Raw genomic sequence first — 7,500 nt, forward strand, 5'->3', positions numbered from 1 at the left:
TTTTTGGGAGACGTGTACGCTCCTTTTCATAAAGGAGACTATCTTATTGCGAAAGTCAAAATCGCACGCTCTCACGGCGATTTGCCCCCGTATACGCCTGGGCGTAAGCCCGTGCGTCGCCGACCTAGCGGCCTGCCGATCGGTATTTAGAGGGAGGCACTTTGAAAGCAACACGCCGTTGGAACTTTGAAAAATTTCGATGCGTCGCCAAAGTTCGTACTTTTCGATAAAATCTTCGTCCTATGATACATTTCGATCAAGAACTACATTGATCGTCATGAAACTGTTTTTTTTTTTGGGAGACGTGTACGCTCCTTTTCATAAAGGAGACTATCTTATTGCGAAAGTCAAAATCGCACGCTCTCACGGCGATTTGCCCCCGTATACGCCTGGGCGTAAGCCCGTGCGTCGCCGACCTAGCGGCCTGCCGATCGGTATTTAGAGGGAGGCACTTTGAAAGCAACACGCCGTTGGAACTTTGAAAAATTTCGATGCGTCGCCAAAGTTCGTACTTTTCGATAAAATCTTCGTCCTATGATACATTTCGATCAAGAACTACATTGATCGTCATGAAACTGTTTTTTTTTTTGGGAGACGTGTACGCTCCTTTTCATAAAGGAGACTATCTTATTGCGAAAGTCAAAATCGCACGCTCTCACGGCGATTTGCCCCCGTATACGCCTGGGCGTAAGCCCGTGCGTCGCCGACCTAGCGGCCTGCCGATCGGTATTTAGAGGGAGGCACTTTGAAAGCAACACGCCGCTGGAACTTTGAAAAATTTCGGGGCTAAGCAATACGCGGCTGGGACTTTGAAATATTTCGGAGCGCACCTAAAGTTCGTTATTTTGGCTAAACGGAGCGAAAATCTGCATTTATACCATCACGGACGTTAGTTCAATAGCGTTTAACGATGGATCCACGGTACAGAATGCAAAAATATGATTGTTAAAATTTTCGACTAATCGGTTCTAAGAGGCGAAGCAATACGCCGCTGGGACTTTGAAATATTTCGGAGCGCACCTAAAGTTCGTTATTTTGGCTAAACGGAGCGAAAATCTGCATTTATACCATCACGGACGTTAGTTTAATAGCGTTTAACGATGGATCCACGGTACAGAATGCAAAAATATGATTGTTAAAATTTTCGACTAATCGGTTCTAAGAGGCGAAGCAATACGCCGCTGGGACTTTGAAATATTTCGGAGCGCACCTAAAGTTCGTTATTTTGGCTAAACGGAGCGAAAATCTGCATTTATACCATCACGGACGTTAGTTCAATAGCGTTTAACGATCGATCCACGGTACAGAATGCAAAAATATGATTGTTAAAATTTTCGACTAATCGGTTCTAAGAGGCGAAGCAATACGCCGCTGGGACTTTGAAATATTTCGGAGCGCACCTAAAGTTCGTTATTTTGGCTAAACGGAGCGAAAATCTGCATTTATACCATCACGGACGTTAGTTTAATAGCGTTTAACGATGGATCCACGGTACAGAATGCAAAAATATGATTGTTAAAATTTTCGACTAATCGGTTCTAAGAGGCGAAGCAATACGCCGCTGGGACTTTGAAATATTTCGGAGCGCACCTAAAGTTCGTTATTTTGGCTAAACGGAGCGAAAATCTGCATTTATACCATCACGGACGTTAGTTTAATAGCGTTTAACGATGGATCCACGGTACAGAATGCAAAAATATGATTGTTAAAATTTTCGACTAATCGGTTCTAAGAGGCGAAGCAATACGCCGCTGGGACTTTGAAATATTTCGGAGCGCACCTAAAGTTCGTTATTTTGGCTAAACGGAGCGAAAATCTGCATTTATACCATCACGGACGTTAGTTCAATAGCGTTTAACGATCGATCCACGGTACAGAATGCAAAAATATGATTGTTAAAATTTTCGACTAATCGGTTCTAAGAGGCGAAGCAATACGCCGCTGGGACTTTGAAATATTTCGGAGCGCACCTAAAGTTCGTTATTTTGGCTAAACGGAGCGAAAATCTGCATTTATACCATCACGGACGTTAGTTCAATAGCGTTTAACGATCGATCCACGGTACAGAATGCAAAAATATGATTGTTAAAATTTTCGACTAATCGGTTCTAAGAGGCGAAGCAATACGCCGCTGGGACTTTGAAATATTTCGGAGCGCACCTAAAGTTCGTTATTTTGGCTAAACGGAGCGAAAATCTGCATTTATACCATCACGGACGTTAGTTCAATAGCGTTTAACGATCGATCCACGGTACAGAATGCAAAAATATGATTGTTAAAATTTTCGACTAATCGGTTCTAAGAGGCGAAGCAATACGCCGCTGGGACTTTGAAATATTTCGGAGCGCACCTAAAGTTCGTTATTTTGGCTAAACGGAGCGAAAATCTGCATTTATACCATCACGGACGTTAGTTTAATAGCGTTTAACGATGGATCCACGGTACAGAATGCAAAAATATGATTGTTAAAATTTTCGACTAATCGGTTCTAAGAGGCGAAGCAATACGCCGCTGGGACTTTGAAATATTTCGGAGCGCACCTAAAGTTCGTTATTTTGGCTAAACGGAGCGAAAATCTGCATTTATACCATCACGGACGTTAGTTTAATAGCGTTTAACGATCGATCCACGGTACAGAATGCAAAAATATGATTGTTAAAATTTTCGACTAATCGGTTCTAAGAGGCGAAGCAATACGCCGCTGGGACTTTGAAATATTTCGGAGCGCACCTAAAGTTCGTTATTTTGGCTAAACGGAGCGAAAATCTGCATTTATACCATCACGGACGTTAGTTCAATAGCGTTTAACGATCGATCCACGGTACAGAATGCAAAAATATGATTGTTAAAATTTTCGACTAATCGGTTCTAAGAGGCGAAGCAATACGCCGCTGGGACTTTGAAATATTTCGGAGCGCACCTAAAGTTCGTTATTTTGGCTAAACGGAGCGAAAATCTGCATTTATACCATCACGGACGTTAGTTCAATAGCGTTTAACGATCGATCCACGGTACAGAATGCAAAAATATGATTGTTAAAATTTTCGACTAATCGGTTCTAAGAGGCGAAGCAATACGCCGCTGGGACTTTGAAATATTTCGGAGCGCACCTAAAGTTCGTTATTTTGGCTAAACGGAGCGAAAATCTGCATTTATACCATCACGGACGTTAGTTCAATAGCGTTTAACGATCGATCCACGGTACAGAATGCAAAAATATGATTGTTAAAATTTTCGACTAATCGGTTCTAAGAGGCGAAGCAATACGCCGCTGGGACTTTGAAATATTTCGGAGCGCACCTAAAGTTCGTTATTTTGGCTAAACGGAGCGAAAATCTGCATTTATACCATCACGGACGTTAGTTTAATAGCGTTTAACGATGGATCCACGGTACAGAATGCAAAAATATGATTGTTAAAATTTTCGACTAATCGGTTCTAAGAGGCGAAGCAATACGCCGCTGGGACTTTGAAATATTTCGGAGCGCACCTAAAGTTCGTTATTTTGGCTAAACGGAGCGAAAATCTGCATTTATACCATCACGGACGTTAGTTTAATAGCGTTTAACGATCGATCCACGGTACAGAATGCAAAAATATGATTGTTAAAATTTTCGACTAATCGGTTCTAAGAGGCGAAGCAATACGCCGCTGGGACTTTGAAATATTTCGGAGCGCACCTAAAGTTCGTTATTTTGGCTAAACGGAGCGAAAATCTGCATTTATACCATCACGGACGTTAGTTCAATAGCGTTTAACGATCGATCCACGGTACAGAATGCAAAAATATGATTGTTAAAATTTTCGACTAATCGGTTCTAAGAGGCGAAGCAATACGCCGCTGGGACTTTGAAATATTTCGGAGCGCACCTAAAGTTCGTTATTTTGGCTAAACGGAGCGAAAATCTGCATTTATACCATCACGGACGTTAGTTTAATAGCGTTTAACGATGGATCCACGGTACAGAATGCAAAAATATGATTGTTAAAATTTTCGACTAATCGGTTCTAAGAGGCGAAGCAATACGCCGCTGGGACTTTGAAATATTTCGGAGCGCACCTAAAGTTCGTTATTTTGGCTAAACGGAGCGAAAATCTGCATTTATACCATCACGGACGTTAGTTTAATAGCGTTTAACGATGGATCCACGGTACAGAATGCAAAAATATGATTGTTAAAATTTTCGACTAATCGGTTCTAAGAGGCGAAGCAATACGCCGCTGGGACTTTGAAATATTTCGGAGCGCACCTAAAGTTCGTTATTTTGGCTAAACGGAGCGAAAATCTGCATTTATACCATCACGGACGTTAGTTCAATAGCGTTTAACGATCGATCCACGGTACAGAATGCAAAAATATGATTGTTAAAATTTTCGACTAATCGGTTCTAAGAGGCGAAGCAATACGCCGCTGGGACTTTGAAATATTTCGGAGCGCACCTAAAGTTCGTTATTTTGGCTAAACGGAGCGAAAATCTGCATTTATACCATCACGGACGTTAGTTCAATAGCGTTTAACGATCGATCCACGGTACAGAATGCAAAAATATGATTGTTAAAATTTTCGACTAATCGGTTCTAAGAGGCGAAGCAATACGCCGCTGGGACTTTGAAATATTTCGGAGCGCACCTAAAGTTCGTTATTTTGGCTAAACGGAGCGAAAATCTGCATTTATACCATCACGGACGTTAGTTCAATAGCGTTTAACGATCGATCCACGGTACAGAATGCAAAAATATGATTGTTAAAATTTTCGACTAATCGGTTCTAAGAGGCGAAGCAATACGCCGCTGGGACTTTGAAATATTTCGGAGCGCACCTAAAGTTCGTTATTTTGGCTAAACGGAGCGAAAATCTGCATTTATACCATCACGGACGTTAGTTTAATAGCGTTTAACGATGGATCCACGGTACAGAATGCAAAAATATGATTGTTAAAATTTTCGACTAATCGGTTCTAAGAGGCGAAGCAATACGCCGCTGGGACTTTGAAATATTTCGGAGCGCACCTAAAGTTCGTTATTTTGGCTAAACGGAGCGAAAATCTGCATTTATACCATCACGGACGTTAGTTCAATAGCGTTTAACGATCGATCCACGGTACAGAATGCAAAAATATGATTGTTAAAATTTTCGACTAATCGGTTCTAAGAGGCGAAGCAATACGCCGCTGGGACTTTGAAATATTTCGGAGCGCACCTAAAGTTCGTTATTTTGGCTAAACGGAGCGAAAATCTGCATTTATACCATCACGGACGTTAGTTCAATAGCGTTTAACGATCGATCCACGGTACAGAATGCAAAAATATGATTGTTAAAATTTTCGACTAATCGGTTCTAAGAGGCGAAGCAATACGCCGCTGGGACTTTGAAATATTTCGGAGCGCACCTAAAGTTCGTTATTTTGGCTAAACGGAGCGAAAATCTGCATTTATACCATCACGGACGTTAGTTCAATAGCGTTTAACGATCGATCCACGGTACAGAATGCAAAAATATGATTGTTAAAATTTTCGACTTATCGGTTCTGGATCACTGAAAAATCAAAAAAAATTATTAATTTTGATTAATTAAATTACATATGTAGTTTTATATTGTTATAGTCTCGTATTTGTTAATGTTTTGTCGTAAGAAAATGCAAAAATATCGTTTTAATGTTTTCGTCTCATCGGTTCTGGATCGCTGAAAAATCAAAGAAAAATATTAATTTTGATTAATTAAATTACAAATGGAGTTTTATATTGCTATAGTCGCTTATTTGTTAATGTTTTACCGTAAGAAAATGCAAAAATATCGTTTTAATATTTTCATCTCATCGGTTCTGGGCGGTTTTAAAATTTTTTAAAATATTAATTAAACCCATGATTTACATGAGAATGTGAATTTATTATGTCCTGCATGTTAATTTATTAATTTTCATGTATAGAACGTTATAAAATGAAAGGATATGTTCGACGATATTTTCAGTCTAAGTTTTACCGTGCCGGCGGGATGGTACGCTCTCACGGCGGTTTGCACAGGCATACGCCTGGGCGTAAGCCCATGCGTCGCCGACCTAGCGGCCGGCCGTTCGGTATTTATAGGAAGGCACTTTCGGTTCGCTCGGACCGGTCGGGAGTAGCGTCGAGCGTGTGGCTCTTTTATGACTTCGGTTGAAAAGCAGTCTACCGCTCCTCGAGAATATACTTTCTCGACTATTCTCGTTCCGGTTTTCCGTTGCGGATTATTATTAATCTCCACACAGCATTACCACGGGTCGGTGTCTAAGACCGAATGGCCCATATGTGGTGAGCCTTGTAATATAAGGCTGGTGACCTGTATGCACTTATAAATGTTGCATACTTGTACAAACTGAGCATCAACTGTCTGTAACCAAAATTTGTTAAAACTGAAAAAGTTATAAGATTGTATAAAATTTTTGAACCAAGAAAGTAGTGTTAGACGAAAATTCGTTCTATCACTTTTAGAAGGGAGACTGTTTGGAAATATTTAAAGTATAAAATACACAAAAGTCCACTGAATTATGAACAAAATTACGTCCCTGAATTTAAGAAAAGTCAAGAGGTGTCAGAAATAAAATCCTCTCTGATACGTTCAGAGAGGAAAATAAGTATGGAGAGAGGAGTAAAAATGAAAGAAGTTTTAAGGCTGGGGAAACTTCTAAAGGAGAGAGATTCCAACATATCTAATATGTACATTTAAAGCAAGTCCAAGGAACTCTCTCCGTTAATGTTTGAAAAGGTGTGTGCAGATGGAGGAGAAATGTATAAAGTACAGAGACGAGGTTGGTGGGCCCGCTCTAATGATAAAGATTATAAAATTTGGTGGCAAAATGACCAGCATGATCACTGTACGCGCTTTCTCGATTTGTATAGCATGCCACTGTCCGCGCTATCTTTTATTATATTGTCCAGCGTGTGTGGTCTACGTGCTTGCACGATGGATGCACGGCGTGAAAGTGATTTTCGTGCTTTATGAGAGGAGGAGGAGAATATTTGGCCTCTATAAGAGGTACAAAATTTATGAAATGTGTGTTACATACAAAAGAGAAATGGCTTAACGTCGATCGGTCTTACAGGGAGGGCCGACGACGAAAATTTAAATTTACAATAATAACTAAGCTCCCTGGTTGATCCTGCCAGTAGTCATATGCTTGTCTCAAAGATTAAGCCATGCATGTCTAAGTACATACCGAATTAAGGTGAAACCGCGAATGGCTCATTAAATCAGTTTTGGTTTCTTAGATCGTACAAAACATTACTTGGATAACTGTGGTAATTCTAGAGCTAATACATGCAAACCAGAATTCCACCCAGAGATGGGAGGAATGCTTTTATTAGATCAAAACCAATCGGTGGCGGACGGCTTGTCCGTTCGTCCATCGTCGGCTTTGGTGACTCTGAATAACTTTGTGCTGATCGTATGGTCATCTAGCACCGACGACGGATCTTTCAAATGTCTGCCTTATCAACTGTCGATGGTAGGTTCTACGCCTACCA

At 40.6% G+C, this 7,500-nt stretch overlaps 1 non-coding gene across 1 annotated transcript in view; it reads left to right on the plus strand.

The window, feature by feature from the left end:
• The first annotated feature begins 7,123 nt into the window (after nucleotides 1-7,123).
• The window catches only part of LOC143306375 (small subunit ribosomal RNA), a 1,923-nt gene continuing 1,546 nt past the window's right edge, over nucleotides 7,124-7,500 (plus strand). Inside the window, exon 1 of the ribosomal RNA XR_013063790.1 lies at nucleotides 7,124-7,500. This exon is cut by the window's right edge and continues 1,546 nt beyond it. This is a non-coding gene — a ribosomal RNA (small subunit ribosomal RNA).

This window comes from Osmia lignaria, unplaced genomic scaffold (genome assembly GCF_051020975.1).
Source record: "Osmia lignaria lignaria isolate PbOS001 unplaced genomic scaffold, iyOsmLign1 scaffold0007, whole genome shotgun sequence".
Taxonomy (NCBI): domain Eukaryota; kingdom Metazoa; phylum Arthropoda; class Insecta; order Hymenoptera; family Megachilidae; genus Osmia; species Osmia lignaria.